At 36.0% G+C, this 21,755-nt stretch overlaps 1 protein-coding gene across 1 annotated transcript in view; it reads left to right on the forward strand.

The window, feature by feature from the left end:
• Positions 1–21,755, forward strand: part of LOC134530316 (acid sphingomyelinase-like phosphodiesterase 3b) — a 539,986-nt gene that overhangs the window by 223,482 nt on the left and 294,749 nt on the right. The window contains exon 3 of the mRNA XM_063365045.1: positions 16,565–16,638. The gene's annotated coding sequence lies outside the window, so the exon portion shown is untranslated. The remainder of the gene's footprint in view (positions 1–16,564; positions 16,639–21,755) is intronic.

A 21,755-nucleotide genomic window follows, 5' to 3' on the forward strand; every position in this document is an offset into this window, starting at 1 on the left:
TCTAGCGTGTGCGCGACATAGAAACACAAATACATAAGAACAGGACGAACAAAGTGGGCGATGGACAAGTAGACACATAAACCCTTCTACAATTGTTATTTAAAAATAACATAATTTTAAGTACAAATATAACTCAAGATAGGATTTGCATTATACATTTAAAGTATTAAATACCAAAGTTAAAGGTTAATGTAAGGATATATATGCCTAGTGGTTTACATGTTTGATACAAAGTAATTTAATCCTTATATATTTTTTTATTTAAACTAAATAACAATGAATAACTTAAAGTAACTGGATTAGTGAAAAAAAATTACTTATCAAATTTATTTTTAAGTTTATCGTGTTTATTAAAATTTTAAGTCAGTAATCTAAGTGACTTAATGTTCGGTCTCACATGCAATATTATTGGATTTTCTTGTAGTTAATATTATCCAAAGGCTATGCCTGTAAGTGTATCATATAAGATCGCTTGCATTTTTATGTTTATTCACTAGTTTTGACACAAGACATTGGCTAAACGTTATTTGCGAGTTGGGAAAATTCACACGAGTATTCGTAATCATCAAATATTTAGACAGAATTTGTGACAAATTCCTGATCGATAAAAATTAAAAAAAAAAACTAATCCTGTTAAATTCTAAGAAAAGGCCGTTAAATCATAGCATATACAAGAAAATTAAAGAACATTAAATGTGAACTTGTGCCATAAGTATGGAGTGTACTCAAAAGCTATCTATCTTTTTGTACATTTATTTAAGCTCTTGTTGGACTCACAACACAAGGAAACATCAAGTCAGTCAGGTTTTTTTTGACATACTATAATGCGTGAGGTAAGTGCTGGCTAGATAAATTTTGTGTTTACAAACCTCCATACACTGTTAGATATAACCGTATATTTATGCATTTTTTTAACGAAGACTAAACCTGAACTAAAGAAGTATTTTTTGTAATCTCAGCTAAGACGATCTTCGTATCAATTACACCTGATTCTGACCTAGAGTTGAGTGTTTTGTTGTAAACAGGGAAACACAGATGTGAAAGGAAAAAAATAAGGTCTTTGCTTTATATTGAACAAGGTTCTGAATGTTCTCTTAGTATAATAATATTTTTAATGTTGATTAATGTTAAAAAATTTGTTAACTAAGTAGCCTACCGTACATTTTCGAATATAAAACGTAAATTTGAAAAGATCACTCTATAATTTGTTATCAGATTTCTTCGTAAACTTAGTGAAAAATTTTTCACAGAGTACATGCGTTAGGTCGTGACGCAGAATCCAGACGGTCTAGAGAGCATATGCAACAAAAATTCACTCTCAGGCGGAAAGGCATCTTTCAAGACGACACAATGGTTACGTTTGGTTGATTTTATAACCTTACTGGTGGTACTGTTCCCGTAGTAGCCGCTAACTCTGAATTGAAGTTTCTAGTTAAAAAATATTCCTATGACGTTATGATTAGAAATAGGTAAAAAACCTTTTTTATTATTTGGGGAGAAGCTATAATACATGACATTGTACACTTGAACTGTGTTCTGATTGGACCATATAAATTTTGACACTACCCAAACGACAAGAATAACTACATTACACAATTTTGAATGACCCAATCACATGCCATCCGCCCGGAAGGTATAATGTGACAGCAGCCAACTGAAAATAAACACAAACTGCGCATGCGCACAAGTGTGTGCAGCTAATCCTGGTGTCAGAAACAACGCGTATTTGGAAGGTCTCCATTACGTTAATTGCCCCTAACGGTCACATACCCGTACTCACCATCACGCACTGCGGGTTGTGTTTACGCTTGAATGTTTATAAGGCTACAGAGTGGTGAAAAGAACGAACGGGATATAGGTATAAATTACTTTTTTATTTATCATCAGTTTCCGTTGAATTTTAACAGACTTAAAGACCAAGCATGGGAGATTGTTTAAAATAACGTGTGGGATTCTTGATAATCAATGGAAACTAACGATTAATTCAAATGTTATTCACATTTAAAACCCGTTCGTACCATTTGACCCAACCGGTTTTATTTAAAGCAGTGTCCATCAACACGCGATTTTTGGGCCACTTGTGGCCTGCTGACGATATGACAACCCCTACAAAGTAAGAGGTGGACTTCGAACAGTACGTCCATAAAAGAATGTCCCAGTTATAAATTTTAATAGTATCAACGGTAAACATTGTAGAGTGTTGGCTCAAGGTCACAATTAAAAGAGTAACTCACACAGTTTTAGACAGCACATGTGCGAGTACTTCTTTGTTGTTTTCTCGCTTGCAGCGCCAAGTAGGGCATCATGGCAACTAGTGAGCTTAAAGCGATTTGTGTTCTGCAATTTTCTAAGAGTGAGTCGGTGATTTCTGTTCAACCTGCGTTTCGTTTAAAGATTATTTGTGATCCTCCATGTTACAAAAACATTCGCCGATGGTATGGGTAGTTCTAAACGACAGAGATCTTATTCTCTGGCCTCCAAGTTCACCTCACATAACGCCATACAAATTTTTCCTTTGGGTCTTTATAAAATAAAGTGTCTAATTATTCCGTCGCTATTTTATATGTGCTAGAGTTGAAGAGGCTATTTATTCCATTACTCCAGACTTGTTAACCAAAGTGTGGGAATAATTGGGCTTTAGGTTGGATGTTGCTGTATAACTAAAGGTGCAAATATTGAACATTTGTAGGAAAAGCTAAGCTATATTACCTTTTATTTGATGAATAATTTGTTTTAAATAATATAAATTAAACTGTTGTAATATACCATTGAAACTGGGACATACTTTTATGGACATCCTGTAAAATAGAGCCATTTGGTAGTGCTTTTTTGAATGCCCACTGTTTATTGTAAGCATAAATGTTATATTCAATGCAGAAATCTCACTTGGTATGTTTATTTATTAAAATAGCGATATATTTTGAAATTTAAGAAAACATATTTTACTCAAAAAAAGGTTTTAGCCATCTTAAATTTGAGTTAAAAGTTAATGTTAGCCTATATGTTAGTACCTTATTTCTCAATGTTGTCATAATAATTATTTTACCACAACTTCTTAATTTTATAACTATATTTTGTAGTCGTTAGAAATAAAAAAAATTATTGGCAGATTTAGAGTGCATATAAAAAACTTTTTATTTTTAGTATCAGTAATGTTTTTTCTTTCAAAATAGTGACACGACAAAAAACAAAATAACCATCTCGGATCTTCTTGTGCGCATCGAATACATCCCCCCTCCCTCCTGGTGACCCAAGAGGAGTGGAAATAGACATTTGCGCTTGAGTCATTCTTACATGAGTAGCAACGTCGTAACTTACGTATTTATTTGATCACTCGTTTGGTAATTTAATCACGTCCCAGATATTTAAATTGCTGTCCACGATTGCTATTTCCTTTGTGAGGTCGTCTTAACTTTTTTTGGTCGTTTAATGTAATATGTGACTGGAAACAAGATATTTCTTTACTTCCAAATACATATTAAAACTTCGTTCCGATACGCAATTAAGACCCTGGCAAAAGCATAGCAGAACAAACTGTTATGAAGGAAGTATAATTTATAGCAGTGCTAAAAAAAATTATTACTGCGATATTTCACTATATTGCTGTAGTATTCATTAAAAAACAAATGCCACTTTCATAACTTTGAAACAGACAAGAAAATTTACCACCGTGCTTAAACAAGAAAATTATGAAAACTCTATATTTTTTTGTTGGTACACATTTTATTAAAATAATCATCTCGTCATTGTTTTTGGTCAGATAGTTTTAAATCCCCTGTTTAGTTATGACTCTGTAAGCTTTTGTTGAACAGAACGATAACTGATATTTCATGAAATTTTCGCAATAACTTACTTTTCACGTATATTTACATTCTTCCAAATTAATATCATCGTTATCTCCAGGCTTCCTTTGACTTAAAAATAAGTGAGTCACTCTGAACAAACCCTTTTCCTCCATTTTTACCGACAATAATTAATTGTGTGCTTAGAAAAAATGTATTTATTTTTGCCAATTTTCGTATTTCAATGATGACAGTAAATAACGCTATGATTTTGTCAATATTACTTATAGTTATACTAACCTTATAAAATTTACGTATTTATTTGATATATCGCCCCCCTCCAAACTACCAATGCAGGCTTTTCAACCGAAATATTTCTCTTTGATTGGACATTTTTACCAGTGAAAAACTTGCAACTAATTTTGCAAATATTTCTCTGCAGTTTAAATAACTGTTATTTTTTCAAAGCGTTATTTAAATTTTTTATCGTGAGACTGATTCTTTGAAAGAATAAATATCGCCGATTTTTCCCCGTCTACTTTAATTATTTTTCCGTGTTCTGTTTACTTTACCCGAGGGTGAGAAAACATTTTTTACTGGTTTTTCTCTTTCCCTTTTGCTCCGCCAGAATTCGTTATATTGTATATATAAAAACACTTATTGCAACACTAGTTGCTTCAGCGGCGTCGTAGCCTACGACAAATTTTTTTCTTGAAATGCGTTGCAGCATTGTAAACTATATCTCATCTGGTTATCCTCTCAGCGGTTTACCCAACTTAAATTATGACATAGACCGGATCATATATATCAGACCGAACGCGACCGATGTTTTCAGCTTGCAGGCAGCCGCCCGAATAACCCCCTCCACATGACGCGCTCATCACGCGACCGCCCCGTGACAATGAAGTCTGCGCATGTTCTTTTGCATCTTGTCGAATTATACGATATAGTGCGGTCCGAAGCACTTTGGCTGGGAAAACTTAAGACACTTTATTCAGAAAATCCCGAAGACCAATGACTTAAGTATAAAAGAATGTCCCAATTCAATGTTATACTAGAACAATTTAATTTAGACTATTTTCAACCAATGATAAATCAAGTTGAAGGTAAACTTACCTAGCTTTATAACAAATTTTCAATATTTAAACCTATAGTTATACCTACGGCACACATCCAACCAAAATTTCAATTCTTCCCACACTTTGGTTAACATGTCAGGAGCAATGGAAGCAATAGCCACTTCAATTATGTGTCTGAACTCTGGAAAGTCATTAAGTAGCGGCGGAACGTAGACTCGATATTTTGTGAAGCCTCAAAGGGAAAATTTGCATGGTGTTATGTCAGGTGAACGTGGAGGCAAGCGAAATTGAGCTCTGTTGTCTCGACCATTACCACCAATCCAACGGTCAGGGACTTCGACGTTCAACAACTCTCGTACAAACGAAACGCATGTTGAACTGAAATTACAGGTTCACTCTTAGCAAATTGCTTTAAGCTCAGCAGTCGTCACGTTGCATAGTTCACGCTTCAAGCGAGAAAAAAAAAACAAAGCAGTGTTCGAGCATGCGCTTATCTAGAACTCTTCGAGTTACTCTTTAATTGTGACCTTTAACCCTAACTCTACAATGCTTACAGTTGATAATATTCACATTTATATCTAGGATATTCTTTTATGGCCATATTGTATTCTTTAATGGTTTGTATGAGGTATGACTCGTGGTGGGAGAACAGAAGTGCAATTATCCGACCACTCTAACGCGACTGCTTCTGCTCATGACGTCATAATGGAAGAACATTTGCAGCTTGAGACGCACACTGAGTTAATTTCTTACATAATAATTATAATATATGGATAAAAAAAACTTGTTTGATTCCCTGTGTGATGGTGTGTAAACGAATTTATTTGTATGTAATCCATGCCAGGCTACAAGCTGGAGATTTTGAAGTTTGTGATATATAACTAATGCTTTTTTACAGCTTATCCTCAGAAACTGTTATTTTATCCTGTATAAATCTAATTTAAATTCAGTGCAATCGAAAAGAGAAGTCGTAGGATTGGGGGAGGGGGGATTGATCTGCCAATGCCAAACACATTTGCTACAGACTCATAGCTCATAAATTTGAGTCATGCTGAAATACTCAGAGCCACTCATAGTCAACGTATAAGGTAAAGAGAACTATAAGGAAGCATGATGCCATCAACACTCGTGTGCTTGTTAATGCCAAACTCCTTAACGTGGTTCTTACTCTGTAATGCTTATTTTTTAGGAAATCGAACAAAAATATTCATGTAAAATTACATATGTATATAAATATGTACATTTACATGAAAACAAATGTTTCATTACAAAACAGTGTTCGCAGTTATACTGAGTTCGGATTCTTACCCGGGAATTTTTGCTTTGTGTTGTCCCAATACCTCCAATATTTTAAGTTGTTTGTAAACTCTTCCCTGTATAGGTTCTGTATTAACTGCGCACATTAATGAGCACGGTAAAACACAAAAAAAAGTAAATTAGTTGAATATTAGATCATCTTAACCATTGTTTATAAATTATTATTCCTGATTGATAATCGAAATTATGCGCCAAATTTTGTAATAAATACTCAGTATTATCTCGAAAAACGTATTTCATATATGAAAACCTAGCCTGTGTTGTACAAAGTTACAATATAATTCTTGTAGTATTACAAACTATTTATTGTCTACTGATTTTTAATAAAGGAATCTTTTATTTATAAAAGTACGGAAAAAATATTTCTCTGTGGGGGTGAGAGAACGAAACCGATAGATGTCATAGCTTATTTCAACATTTTTTTTTGCCATACCTTTGCAAAGGTGGAGATCACACGTATATTAAGAGATTTACAAATATATTAACATAATTACATTAAGAGTATTTGTGTAGTTGCAATCAATATCAAAATTCAATTAACCCTTAACATCTATGACTTCACAGGTTGAACGATTTGTAGCAGATAATCATTATTCATTTTAGATATTACATTAAATTATATATTTTGCTTTAACAAGTAAAATTTTGAAAATCAAATAAAAAAAATTTGCAATAATCTAACATAATGTTCAACCAAGTTTGTGTCTATCATTTATTTCTCTCCCTTCATCGACTTTTTCAAAGGCACCAGAGTAGAAATATTCAATGCAGAAACAATGCCAATAATTTCATAAAAGACGTTATTTTTACGGGGAAGTAAATAGCCTTAGCACACTCTAAATTTCAGCAAGTGATTTGAATCATTTAAGTGATAGTGAATGAGAGTTCTAAGAGTTGTTGATATAATTCACTGGTTATCAGTGCTTAATGAAAGTAATTAGTTTAAATCACTTAAACAATAGTCGAATGCTGGCAATTAATAAATATGAATTAAAAACATGTTTAAAAATAGCAGAATTTCATTGATTTCCAAAAATGTTCACTGCTTAAAGTTATTTAGAGTGCAATAAATTTCAGTTTGTTAATATTCAATGTTACACAAAATTATTACATTGAAACTGACCCTTTGGCACTAGAGAAAGGCCATTAAGTCACAAAAGCAGTTGCTGTGAATTTTTTGTCGTGTTAAAGGTCGCAATAATATGGGGAACTATTTGGATTAGTTTCTTCCGATGCTACTGAAGGAATGCTGACTCTGTGCAAATAATAATAAAAACAACAGCAAAGGTATTTGTTTGCTTGTACCTACTGTATTGTGCCTTGTTTGGTTTAGAATAGCTCGATGTTTGGTTTATAAGCGCTCGAAGATTTGCTGTCGGGTGCTCGAACGGCTGGAGTATTATCGTCGGAACAGCAGAACAGCAGTCGTGATATGAGGAGTCGATCTATTTCTTCGTTTTTGGGAGAGGGTTGGGGGGGGGGGGGAGAATGGTTTACTAAAAATGTAATACCTATGTTTATAATATGAGCCTATATGTTCATGTCAAATTACAGATATTTGTACATTTTGACACTTACATGTAAACAAAAGTATAATAATTACAAAATAGTTTTCGCAGTAATACTGGGTTCGGATTCATATCCGGGCATTTATGCTTTGTGTGAATCCCTTCAATAAGTGAAAGCTATTTGCAAAACCGTTCTCTGATGAGCTTTCCAGTATTAACCGCGCTTAAAAATAAGCACGGTATGGCGAAATAAAGGCTAATTGTTAAGCACGCGATTATTTTTTTCCCGCGGTTTGAAAAAGAAGTCATGCTTGGATGAAAATTAAAATTCTGCGGCAATTTTCGTAAGAAATAATATCAGTGTCATCTCGAAACACTTACTTCATATGCGCAAAAATAACCATGGCCGTATGTTTACGAAGTTAACGATATCATTCTTGCAGTATTAAAAAAAACATTTCTTGGCCACAGGTTCCCAAAGGAATGTTCTGTTGAAGCAGCACATTATACGGTGCCTTGTTTGGTCTGGAAGCTCTCGAAGATTTGCCGTCGAGATCACGCGCAGCTGGAGTATTATCTTCGGAACAGCAGTCGCGCAAGAAGGCGGGGACCCCGGTTCTCGTCCGTCGACCGGAGTGGAAGGTACTCACGGGTACTGCGTGCAGACAGGACGACTCGATCCGCTCGATTTGCGCCGACGGTTTAAGGCCACGAGGTTTCCTCAGGGGTTCGAGGGCTGAAGAGGGGGGAGGAGAGGGGAAGAGGGGAAGATGGGGAGAGGGAGTTATGAAGGCGCCTACGCGAACAAAGGATCTAGATAATGGAATCGCAGATGTGCAAAGTGGCTTTCGGGAGGCTCCCGGCACGAGGGATTTCGAGCGGCAGTTGAGAATATTACCCGCCGTACGTAACGCCGCGCCGGGCTGGTAATTGCGAGCGCTCGGGGATAGCGCACGGACCTATGTGCTCGCGAGCACCTGCGAAGTTTTCAACTTCAGTCCGGGAAAAAAAAATTAAAATGTTCCGTCGTCTGTTATTACAGTTTTCGAACAGGTTTGTATTTTTCTTCGATCGGCAAAACTATGAGCATGTGTTTTTTTTTTAATTCAAAAGTTTATATTATTCTTCCCTTATTTAATTAATTTTTAAATTATTTTCAAAATTAAATTCTAAGATGCCCAGCTACAATATGTGGAAATACGAATTTACGTAGTAAATCTACAAGAAAAATGTAAAAAAAAATTTAGTCACTAGTGCACGTATTTATAAGTAGTTATATAAAAATGGCGACATTATTTTATTAATGTTAGTGAATCAAAATTACATCTTCATTTGCGTTCATTGCATAACTAAAATGAAACGCCATCTGATTACTGAGCTGTCTTATACATTTTTCGGTTGTTACCAGACTGTAGTTTCCCCACTTCAGGCTCGTTCTCACACTATATTAGCCTATAGTTACTAAATTTTCTTGTTAATACTCCTATTTGATGGGTTTTTCCCTTGTAAATTCATCACAATAACTCTCTTGCATTTATGCATCTAAGGTTTCCTTTTTTTAACAAATAGTCGTAAAAGCATGTTCATGGGGGTTTATTTCTTTGCTTTAATCACGTTCGAGACGTTTTTAAGCTCTACAGTTGCGTTTATTGAATACCTGGTGATACAATTTGTGACCCAACGACAGATTTAAGAGAACTTTTGAAATAAATATATAATAAAATCCCTTAATGAATGGGGGTTTTCAAGAACATAAAAAACAAAACAACCAACTCTGCGTGCCTTGAGCCAGGAGAAAGGTTGAGAACGGGATTCGGGGGATCGAGAACGCTCGGTGTATTCGTGTGGGCCGCGTCCCTGATAAGATGTAACCCAACTTGGATTACGGCACCGTGAAATCAGCCTGGGAAAATTAATGCACTTATCTCATGCTCTCCTTGTATGATTCATTGCCAGTATCCCGCCTCCCAACACCCCCTTCCCCTCATTTCCCCTCTCTAGAGCCGACCGTCATACTATTAGTCACTCGGAGTTATGGGCCCTTCCACCATGGTCCGACTGTGGAACAGGAAATTATCAGCCCCTGTGCTGCTTTCAATTCCCTGGGAGGCGGAAGGGAACTTTATTTTCTCCGCTATTCCAGGGACCATTATAAAATGCTTTCTATTAAATAAAAGAGCTTTTGCACTTATTACATTTTCTAAAAAATAAAATAAAAAATCACCTGAAAATAAAGTGTCTTAAAATATATTTCCTGCTAATATATGATAGTTTATAGTTTCTATGAAATATTATCACGGTGTCTCCAAACTATTTTTAGATTTTACATATTTCCTTTAAAAACAGCATTTTTTAACTGAGTGAAGTAGAGAGAGAGAGCTAACGTCTCAAACACAAACTAAAAAAAAACTAAAAATAGTCTAACGAGGTTAATAGATTATATCTGTGGTCAGAAGCAATTCAACACCAACTACATAATTTAAATTTGCTGATGTTCGTGACAACAAAATCCAGTCTCTAACATCCCTTAAAACCACAACTCAATAACTAACAAATTAGTAGGACAGAAAATATTCAAGTATGAAAGAAATTATCTACAATCCTTCAGCAATAAAATTAAAGCAATAAGTGTTACAAAACAACAACCAATTTGACGGAGAATAATTAAAAATGCAAAGAAACTGAAACGAATGGGTGAATAATAACAAATAGATTTATTTTCATAATAATTCAATAGAACGCTGAATTACATTTATTAAGTAGAAACTGAGAGAGAGAGTGTTTTTGTCAAAATTAGCCACATATTTCAGTTCATTGTTAAATGTAATTTTGGCACAATTATTTTTGTTAAAATAGCTATATTTTGGGGAAAAAATATAAATTTAAAATTAAAAAACTGTTCTCAATATTACTAAACGCAATGAAATATATACACAATAATTTTATCAAAATGCAAATTTATTACGAATTACTGTTGATTAAATGGGTACATTAATTATGTAAGTTGATTTACATACATAATATTTGTCAATAAGCATATCCAGCATTTCATTGAAGGCGCGGTGTTTGAGTGGTTAAAACGCACGTCCTCCTTCAAAGCGACCGGGGTTCGATTCCCGGGATGTCTGTAAGACGGGGAAATGTGGCGGACGTTGCAGTGGCCTGTTGGCTTTTTCGGGGTACTCCCGTTTCCTCCACAAATTCATTCCATCCCGGCTACAAATCCCATCTCGTCTCACCTCACGCAATCTCCAGGCCTGCCGGAACGACAGGTCTGTCCCTCTAGTAGGGCAACCGGCTCCTATGAGTGTTAGCTCCGTTCATAACTCAGCCAGGAAACCACATGTACACTTTATTCTTCTATAATTTCCTTGGTGTCTGGAAATGGTTTGTGGTCAAGCTGATGTCTTCACTGAAATTTAGAAGTATGCACAGGATATTTATTTAGTGACTTCCGGAGGTGAACATTTTTAACGAGCTATTTGCTTCTCAGGTCAGAAATACTTGTTCGTGGGCCGCAAAACAGATTCCCTGTGGTCGATTAAAAGTATATTAAAAAAAGGTTTACATGTGTATAGTAATTCATATGACAAATAATTTGTTAAAATAATCAATATATCTAGGTTCACTCCTCAGCTGGGAACCAATCAGGAATACTTTGCGTATGGTAAACGTGACGGGCGTTTCCGTGAAGAAGTTAGTTTTTTTGGGGGTCACTCCCGTATCCCATTGCTGATTAATTACGTCTATGCTCTATTCTCATCCCGTCTCCTTTCAACGTCTCCAGTGACCTCGATGTCGAAAAGTCTTTAAGTCCTGAATCATAACAACTCTGCCTATTTTTCCCGTCAACGTACTTGTGCCCACGAATGTGATGAACAGACAATAAAAATATGTTTTTTTTTTAAAAGATTCCTTTGTAAAAAAATTGAAAAGAAATAGTTTGTGATACCACAAGAAAGTTGTTTTAACTTAACTTGGCTAATGGTTCATTTTGCACATTTGAAATACGTTTTTCGTGATAATATTATTTTTTACGAAAATTGGCTCATAACTTTATATTTTAATTGATTTATCATTCAAGCATAAGTTTTGTAAACCATACAAACGATAAGCTAATATTAAATAGTTTGAAATTATTTTGTTCTATTATTAATTTTAATCTGCGCAGGGAATAGCTTACAGATAACTGTAACTATTGAAGGTACTGGGACAACATAAAGCATAAATGCCCGAGTAAGGAAACGAACACGGTATTACTGCAAACACTATTTGTAGTTATACAGTTGTTTTCATGTAAATGCAAAACTGTACTAATATCTGTAAATGTAAATGAAAATTTCTGTTCCACTTACCAAAAAAAAATAATAGTGCGTGGAGTCCCTCCGCGCGGAAGAAGTGAAACTTCGTAATGTGGAAATGAAAATAGGAAGGGGTAGAAATTGATTTTTAGTGAAATCATATTGTTTTTAAAGACAAACTTTATTAACATTGCTTAAAATTCACAATTGATCGCATATTTTAATTATCATTTTCGAGTGGAGAAATATCCAAATCTATAACATTTACAATGGGATTGCTACTCGTTGCTAACGCTCGCGCTTGCCCGTAACAGGTATACTACGCGCATGCGTTCGAGTGCCACGCATTCACTCTCGCTCTGTCTCTTTCTATTCCCCCTCCCCAGGAGCGTTGAACGTTTAACGCAACAGTGCTTTCATACCCCCTTCATGGTAGCGTTAAACGTTTAACGCAACCTTGTTGGAAGTCGCATTAAGAGTTTCACTTCAAAAACAAAATACAGGGTATCACTCGCTGGTGTCGCTAAGCAAATGACACTCTCAACAGGTCAAAGGACTAACATTAGATAAAGGCTACAAATATCTTAAATGGTGTTAGTCTCTGTGGTATTACCTACCTCGAAATACAGCACCAACCAGTATGATTTAATGGTATTATTTGTATTCCAGCTCTGATAATGTTTTTTTTCTCGATAAAATAAACATCTTCATTTTGAATTTGTTAAAAATTTACATTTCATAAAGGTATTTAATTTTAGTTTATCAAATTTATCACCTTTATTGTATACATAAATAAAGCAATTCTATACGGTAGTCACGCTGTCACACATAAGTTTTTTTTGGCAGATGTTCACACATGTGTATACTTTTGCGGTATTTATTGCTAAATGACTTGACAATTATAATTCAGTTTGCTAGTTATAAACAAAAACCTTCCCTTAAGGAGATACTATTTAGCAAAAATAAAATAAAATAAATGGCAATTCCACCCTGCATGACTTTAACAAAAACTATTATTTATTAGCGTTAGTATGCAGATGTAAGCACTACCACATATTAAGAAAAAAATATTCATTTCGAACTTATTATTGTATGGTTTTGTTTCCCATCTGGTGTTGATGGGTTTGGTACGTATACTGAGACCTACCTCTCACCCAGCACCAAGCTGCGTGTCTGTCTCTCTTTACTTACTCCGTGTGCTGGTCGGCGGACCGGCTTACGTACCCGCGGGGTGGTTAGCTAGGGAGTGTTCTCGCCCCTTTGTTGCTGCTTTTCCCTCGCGCCAGGAAGCCCCAGTGGGCACGGAACACGCGGGACTCCACATTAGGGTGACTTCCTGCGCGACTGTGGCGGTGCGGTGTCGCAAAGACAGCCAGGACGTCGCGACGACCACCGATCGCTGCTCTCACTGTTCGTCTCCGGAAACTTCAACATCGTGTGCAAGTACCTACTAGAAAGATACCGCAAAAGAAACTCGGAGCCAATGAGGCCCGAGACTCTTGCCAAAACAAGAAAAAAAGAGCTCTCTCTCTTTTTTTTTTTTTTTTTTTTTCGTACCGGCAGTCCTTGTTTTCCCACCCCCACGCCTGTCCTTCGGCGCGAACTTTATCATCTCCGCGTAGGTACTCAGCTCTTTGTTCTTATCACCGACGTGGTATCCTGTTATCTCTTGAGCCGGGTTCGCTCCGCGCGCGACGCGTCGTGAATTTCCCGCGATCTTACCTCCCTTCCCCGTCCCAACCCTCTCTGCGCCCCTTCCTGCAGCGGCGCGGTTCGGGGAGTGGCAGGTTGTTCGACCGGGTTGCCCTTCTCCTACGGAGCCCACCCCGCCAACCCTTCCAACAGGGTGGCGCTGCAGTAAGCACGTCGGTTGGGAATATTTCCACCCCAACCCCCACCCCCAAACCTAACGCGCTCTTTCCTTCCCTCCCCCCTCCACCAACCTCCGCACCACGAGAACCGAACACTACGCCCACTGCTCTCCTGGGGGGCTTGCGCGAGGATCTTCTCAACACGTGTCCCCCAACAAAACTTGCGTACCTTATGGGAGCGCGCCACGGCGTGGAAATTTGCAAGTGCGAAATTTACTCGTCGCGCGCAGCAAGCCAAATATTTGCATCTGCGCGTACTGGCTCGTCTCTGGCTGGTGAAACAGTGACCCATCAAACCACAGACTCGGAACATAAATATTTAAGGGAAAATATTTATCGTAATTTTGTTGTATATTTACTTCTTAAGGGGTGAAATTCAATTTTTTTCTTCTATAATTCAGTTTTTTATCCTTAATTTAAATAAAATAATAATACAACTATTGTTAGATTCATACATATTTTATAAGTATTTATTTACAAAACTTAAGAAACTTAAAAGCCATTTTTTTATGTCAACCCTGGCATAAACTAACATAAAATCGTATTGCATACATTTTTAAATTAATCGTTTAGTGTAGCCTTTCACGCGTATTTCTTAATATTTTTGTAAATATCATTCATTAATAAATACAACTTTGAATTACTCACAATCCTACAAACTCGAGTTTTTATGAATTTTAGAAAATTCAAATTTTTATGAATTACGAATTATATACAACAATTTGAGTAATACATGTCATAGGCTACACACCAATCATTAATTTAAAACTGTATTAAACACAATTACAAGTTTTCTGTTTATTCTAGGTTTAAAATAAAAATTTGCCTTTAAGTATCTAAATACTAATAAATAAATGCACGTATTACATTTATAAATTATGACTTTTTTATTTATATTTCATTTCATAAACAACTAACAATAGTTAAATTACAAATTTATTTAAAATAATGAGCTTAAACACGAACTAATGTAAGTCAAGAAATCTGTATACTATCCTCTTAAAATAAATAATCCTGAATTGAATGTTTTAAAGGAAGAATTTATAGAGTATTTAGAAAACTGAAGTAAATGTATGTTAAATTTTGACTATACTCTAAAAAATCATTTAAAAATTATATTCGAAATGAAGTTTATAATTTGGAAACTTTAAGTAAAAATGAGATAAAAATAATCTCAATTTTGATTCTGCAATGATATAATGCCAAAGGTTACTTTGAGGTATAACTGATAGATTATAATAGATGTCAAATTAATGATTAATAAAAATTTTAAACATTTATTTAAAATATGAATATAAATTTGTAAAATATAACTGAAAGGACACATAAAATTATTTTGAAATTTGAAGCTGAAATAAAATTAGATACGTTAGAGATGTCAGGTAGTAGTAATTAAAAATAATAGAACCCATTTAAGAATTTACAGCTAATATCATGTTATGAATAAGGTAGCCAACCATGCAAGGTGACGTGAGAAAACACAAAATGATAATTAGTTTCCGGAATCAAGGTAAAAAAGTACAGTAGTATATAATAGTAGGTCCAGAACCTGGCTTCTGGTTGAAGTGCGAGTTGCCAACCAACCTCTGAAGTCACGGCGGCCATTTTGGTGTGAAACTTTCTCAAAAAACTCAAAATACCTAGAAATGTCCCGATTTTGAAGGAAAACTCCCTTTTCGAGGGAAAATTTCTTGTTTTTATTCCAAAAATATTCAAAAATTCGAAATGTCTCCATTGAGGCTTAAATTTCCGATGGCTAAGTATCCAATAAGCCTTTGATGGAGAGCTTCTATCCTTGACCTTGAACTTCACCACGGCGGCCATCTTGTTACCACCATTTTTGAAACATTTCCCCCCGCCATTTTGAATTCTAGAACTTTCTGCCATCTAACACCCCACTCTCTAATGATGCATTTTTTGTTACGGATGCCATATTGAAAATCTGTGAATATTATCTAATTTTAGGAAAAAATTTAAATTTTATAAAAAAAATTATATATTTTTAATATAAAAACCTTACTGTTTTGAAAATTGTCCACCAAAAATTAAAATTCGTAAATATTATCTGATTTGTAGCAGAAAAATTTCAAATTTTATATAATAAAAATTATTAATTAATTTTTATTTTTATCTCCATCGTTTTGAAAACTGTCAGCCATATTGAAAATCCGTAGTTATTATACGATTTTAACGGGAAAAATTTTAACATTTATAAAAAAAAACATTTCTGCACTATTTTATTAATTTGACAGCTGACCTTAGACCTAGACCTATGGCCTTGTCCTTTGACCTTGACATTGACATTTCACCTTGACATTTCACCTTTACCTTTGAAGTTGACCTTTTACCTTGAACTTAAATGACCTTGACATTTGACCTTGAGCTTGACATTTGACCTTGAACTTGACATTAGACCTTGACCTTTGATATTAACCATGACCTTGAATTCTGACCTCAGGCATCATCTTGATTTAACCATGTGCTTAACGTTGATTAGAATTGAATTACACCCTCCCCTCCTGTTTTTCCACAATATTTTCCAACCTTTATTTCCAACAATTTGAAATTGTCGTTTGTAGGTGATTTGAGACCGACAGTTTATATTTTAAAACTATCTTAAACCAATAAACAACTACAATTTATGAATTAAGTCAGACACATGGGCACTTCTTTAGAAATAATTTTAGTTTATTCTTTTTGTTACAGGTGTCTTTTGGCTTGGCAACACTGGCTGAAAAGTGCTCACAAGCCATTGATCTTTAATACTGCCATACAAATACGTAAGTAACAATCCTTTATCGGTTTCTATTACGTTAATTTTTGTTGTTTTTATATTTATAAAGTTCCACACGTAGATGCCTGATCGGAGTAGGTTAGCTAATATTTTTTATTATCTTGACATTTAGAGTTTTAGTTGCGCAATAATGTCACACATAAAATTGCTCGACATTAACTCCAAGAATTAACACGCAAAGTACCAGTAAAGATTCGAATATTATTTTGGGACTAAAACGTCTGCAGTTACGACGGATTTGAATAGTTTTGACATCTTGGAGTAGGCTGCGAAGCAAACTTAAAAGGATACTGATTCGAAAATACAACTTACATCAAGGTCAAGACATAATTGGTTCTATCAGCAATGCAATATTGTTTAAGGGTTCGATCCCTTTAAAGAGGTCCAAACTAGGACGTAGAAGTGAGACGCCGTCTGGTGGAACGTTTTTTGAGTGCATACGTTTGAGAAGGATCTTCGTAACGAGTATCGACTTCGGACTGGAGGAAGGAGGTCCCGGGTTCCTGTGATCATCGTCTGGAAGAGATGTTGAACGAATGCCAGCCCATCGACGCGGATGGAAGGCGTTGTGGAGTCCCGTGTTCCAGCCTCCAGCAGGATATTCGAGAGTGTCTGCAGTGCGACCCTGCCCCAGAACTTCTTGCCCAGATTACTCAGGTTCCAGAACACGAGGTGTTGGTTCGTTCTATGGATCGTCAGAACACCAGCTAAACTGCGCGTTCAATTTTGTTTACCAACTTTAAAATCCTTATTCATGAGGACCGTTAACAATAGTCAAAGATATATTCTTTTTGTAAAATTAATATTTTCCAAATAACTTCGTTTAAGTTTACGAATTGTAAGTGTGGCACATTTTCATTTGAGAGTACTTTAACATTTTAAACTATTTAACTTCTTAATAATGGTTGCATATATATATATATATTTTATTTTGACCTTAGTCCTACTACCAAGCGCAACATAATTTCACTCTGGAGGTCCATTTTATCTTCTGCTGAGTACCAACAAATATATAGGTCTATAGTGATATGTATTTGCTAGCCCTTGCAACCAATATTTTTTAATACCTATTTTGATTTGATTGTAATAAGAACTAACTAGCGATACTATTACAAAGTGATTTTGAGTATAAATCTTGTATGATTTTCATTAGAATTATAACACGAGTAATTGTACTTAAAGCAGACGTCCGTATTCAGAAATTCATTTGTGTCCACGTTATAAATTTTTAATTTTTTTTTCAGTTTTGACAAGGGTTAAGTTCTTGTGATAACGTGATACTATGTCAAGTTTTTATTTTTTGTTTTCGGAATACGTGTTATCATGCTTTAGGTTAATTTCAATGAAAATATATATTAGTTTCAAAGTATTTGACGATATTATGTCAAACTTTGATTTTTTGTAAAGGCGCGTACAATTTCACTGAGTTTTCATTCTTATTTGAAGGTTCAAAACAACACATTCAAATCAGGATTATTTTATTAAATAAGTAAAAGTACAGTGTATAGCAGAATATACACAAATCAAAATTAGCAACGAGAAGGTAGTAGAATAAACCAATGCTGGGAAGTTGATGTTTGCAATATTTACCATATTCATAATTGAAGAAAGAAAAAAAGAACGACCCTCCCCCTTAAAATACACACATGTGAATAGTACAACTAAATATATATTTTTTTAAATTTATTTTTACACTAATTCTTTACCTATGTGTTGTTGATATCTTTGTTTAGAGCTACTCAATTCATGATTCATGATAGGCATTGCTACGTTTTCCTAAATAGTTCATTTAAAGCTGTTAAGAACCCCGCCTATCTGGGCACACATATACATACGTTGTGGAGAGTTTCACAAGAAAAAACGTGATTCTAAAACTTCTTAAGATTTAAAAATGGTTTCTGTTTACTAAACGTATTTTAAAATACGCTGAGGGTGGATGAGAAATTTTCTTTATGTATTCAGTTTTTTTAAACTTTTTTTATGAGGGTCACAGAAGATATAACGTGTGTTTTCATAATATATTTTAGAGAACGGCAGAAACGCTTGGTATAGATTTTTGAATCACTCAAGGGATTGCTTTACACCGCCATATAATGTTACGGTTTTCGCTCAAATACCATAATTTCTCTGTGCACAACGAAAAGACATCGCGCCAGTTTAGAGTCTTGAGCTTAGAGGCGATACCGCGCTAGAAGCACCAGCGAGCCTCACACTTATCATCCCACTTTACTAACGCCTGATGGCCAGATCCTTTCAGATAATCAGTGTCAAGTTTGAACAAGATGTGACTTATCAGTCGGCTTCCAGAGCCGGAAGAGTGAGGTCGTGTTTACCGCTTTTGTCGCGCATCATGATCATAGATTTTGAACAACGTGTTAACATTAAGTTTTGTTTGAGAAAACGAGACAAAAAAATTTGGGTCAATGGCTTCCTCCTTTAATACGACAACGCGCCTTGTCACACCTCGTTTCTGATCCACGAGTTTTTGGCTGAACAAAAGGGTCCAGTCTGTCCACACCCAGAAACGCTTCCAGTCATGGAATCAACATTAGGATAAGTGCACATTGTTAGCGAAGGAAATTTTTTTTAAACGAAATTAGTTAAAATTTTATGTGATAAAATTATTATCCGTATATTTGTATCATGTCCCGTTTACTTCAATGGAGTTCTTGTAGCCCACGCACCACCTGGGTTGTCTAAACGTCGCATCGGTGATGACTAGATAGGAGTGGATCATCAACATTCAACAATCATCAACAATTTTTTTGGGTTCAATATTTTTGTGCTGTCATCAGTTATGGTTTTTTTCGTTCTGTTAGTCCTTTTTTCTTTGTTTTTTCTTTGTTTGTTGGCCATATTACTATTGTGGAGTATTGTGTAGTGTTTATATCCTAACAACAGCAATTTTTTTGCTTAATTTGTGTTTTGTCATTTGTGTTTTTTGTAGTTTACTTCTACAGACATACATGTGCATAGCAATGAAGTATGTCCAAAAGCTTACATCAAGTCAGAATAAAACTGGTAGGTAAAAGGGCAGTACTCTGAAAAAAAAACCACCTCTTATGACAACTTCTTCCACGTATCCCAATTGTGAAAAACAAAAACCGGTATGACCTTTCAAAGAATCTAACCCACCCGGACTATAACCAGCCCTTTAATTAGAGTTATGTCTCAGAAAAAAAATTAAATTTTTTATAATACCCAAAGTAACAAAATGAATAACAGGGTTGTCTCTATCGATCCAGCCAATTAGTTTTGTTTTAATAAATTTTTGGTTTGTAAACACCAAACGGCATTTGGTAGGAATAATTTCGTGAGAATAGAACGGAATTTGATGAACAGAAATGTGACACAATGATGGCGGACCCACGTATATCAACATTAACCCAATTATTCATCAAGTGTGTGCATTTAATTTCGGATGATATTTATTTGATTTCGTTATTAATTTTAAAAGAGTTTTAAAACTCCTCGAGTTGTTTAATCTTCGAATCCCAAGTGCATATCGTGCATCGTATATGGTTATAGACCATTCGAGAACCGGTATTAGAAAGTGTGTGGATTAAATCAAACCAAGCTGAATTGGAGCATCCTGCACAAGCTAGAGGACGGAAAAAAATCGTGGATTTATTTCGCGCCAATAGGCTGAAACTTAAATACGTCTGCCATTATGTTGATTCTCTGGGCCAATACGAGACCATCAACGAAAGAACCATCGAATCACAGACTACACAGTACAGACGCCTCACAAATCAGCAGCAAATAGACATGCGAATTTTCTTGAGAAATGCAGAGGATTGTAGTTGTAGAGGCTATCCCAGAGGTAGTTGAATCCAAGAATTTTTCCAGTCTTTATACGCTGTTAACCACCACAGCCGAATACTGGACTTCTATTGGTCGCATGGAGTAACGTAAACAAGAGTATTCAGCATTGCCGTGCTAATCCGTAAGGGTCAGCCTCCGTATGCGTGCTATTGTAGAAAATCTGTACCTTGACATCCGTCTCCGTTTACGTGTCATTGCAAAACGGGCCTAATGTTTTTAGGTACCGTCAGTTGGGGTAACATTGGCCCTTAGAGGGTAACTTTGGCCCAAGACAAAAAAAATGTTAAACCATGTTACAACTCTTCAAAATATTTATTAGATGTGATGATACATATGTTACATATGTTACATATGTATCATCACATCTAATAAATATTTTGAAGAGTTGTAACATGGTTTAACATTTTTTTTGTCTTGGGCCAAAGTTACCCTCAAAGGGCCAATGTTACCCCAACTGACGGTAAGGAAATATTGGCGAACAGAATTTTAATTAGCGCAAGAAGGGAAGAGGCGATTTCATTTTAAATTTCCCACCACAGTATAATTACACCGCTTAAAGTGCCATGGAGTCGCACGGACTGGCGCGCATAGAGGCGAGGAGACGTGCGATGCGCGAGCCGTTGTCGCCCTTAGCGTTCCGTGCGCTTTGAAGAGCTCGCGCGCCCGACAGCAGCGGGTAATCCCGGCCAGTGTAACCAAGCCCACTCAAGCGCGAGGGATTGTCCGGGCAGGAGGAGGGCTAGCAGGTGGTTAATTGCTGTCAGTCCAATTACGCTGATTGCCGATGGCACATCTTAATGGCGGCGGGTGGACGATGAGGGGGAGCAGGGGGGTAGGGGAGATCGACAGTCCCTCTCGAGGCTGCCATGTGTGCGAGGGAAGGGATTACCACCCCCCCCCCCCCCTCACATCCGCGGGCGACGGCCGTAATGCCGCCCGCCACGAGTAACGCCCGGGCCGCAGGCTGCAACCTGGCGGCGTGTGTCGGAACTACAACCGTTACATCCCTGCGCGTCGACACACCTGTGGCACCCGCGCCGAGAGACGTGAAGCCTACAGTTCACAGGGATGAGAGCCGAGGTGTTGCCAGATTGCTCGAGGAAAAAAAAAACATATCGCAATGATTGATATATTTTACGTTCATAGAGTATTTTAAATAACGCTAACCTATACATAAACAACTGTTTTTTTTTTAAGTCACGATAACCTAACCTAACTTTGCGGAAAAAAGTCAGGATCTATTATTTATTACACTGGCCGAACCGAACCTAACCTAAC

This window comes from Bacillus rossius, chromosome 1, assembly GCF_032445375.1.
Source record: "Bacillus rossius redtenbacheri isolate Brsri chromosome 1, Brsri_v3, whole genome shotgun sequence".
Classification (NCBI taxonomy): Eukaryota; Metazoa; Arthropoda; class Insecta; order Phasmatodea; family Bacillidae; genus Bacillus; species Bacillus rossius.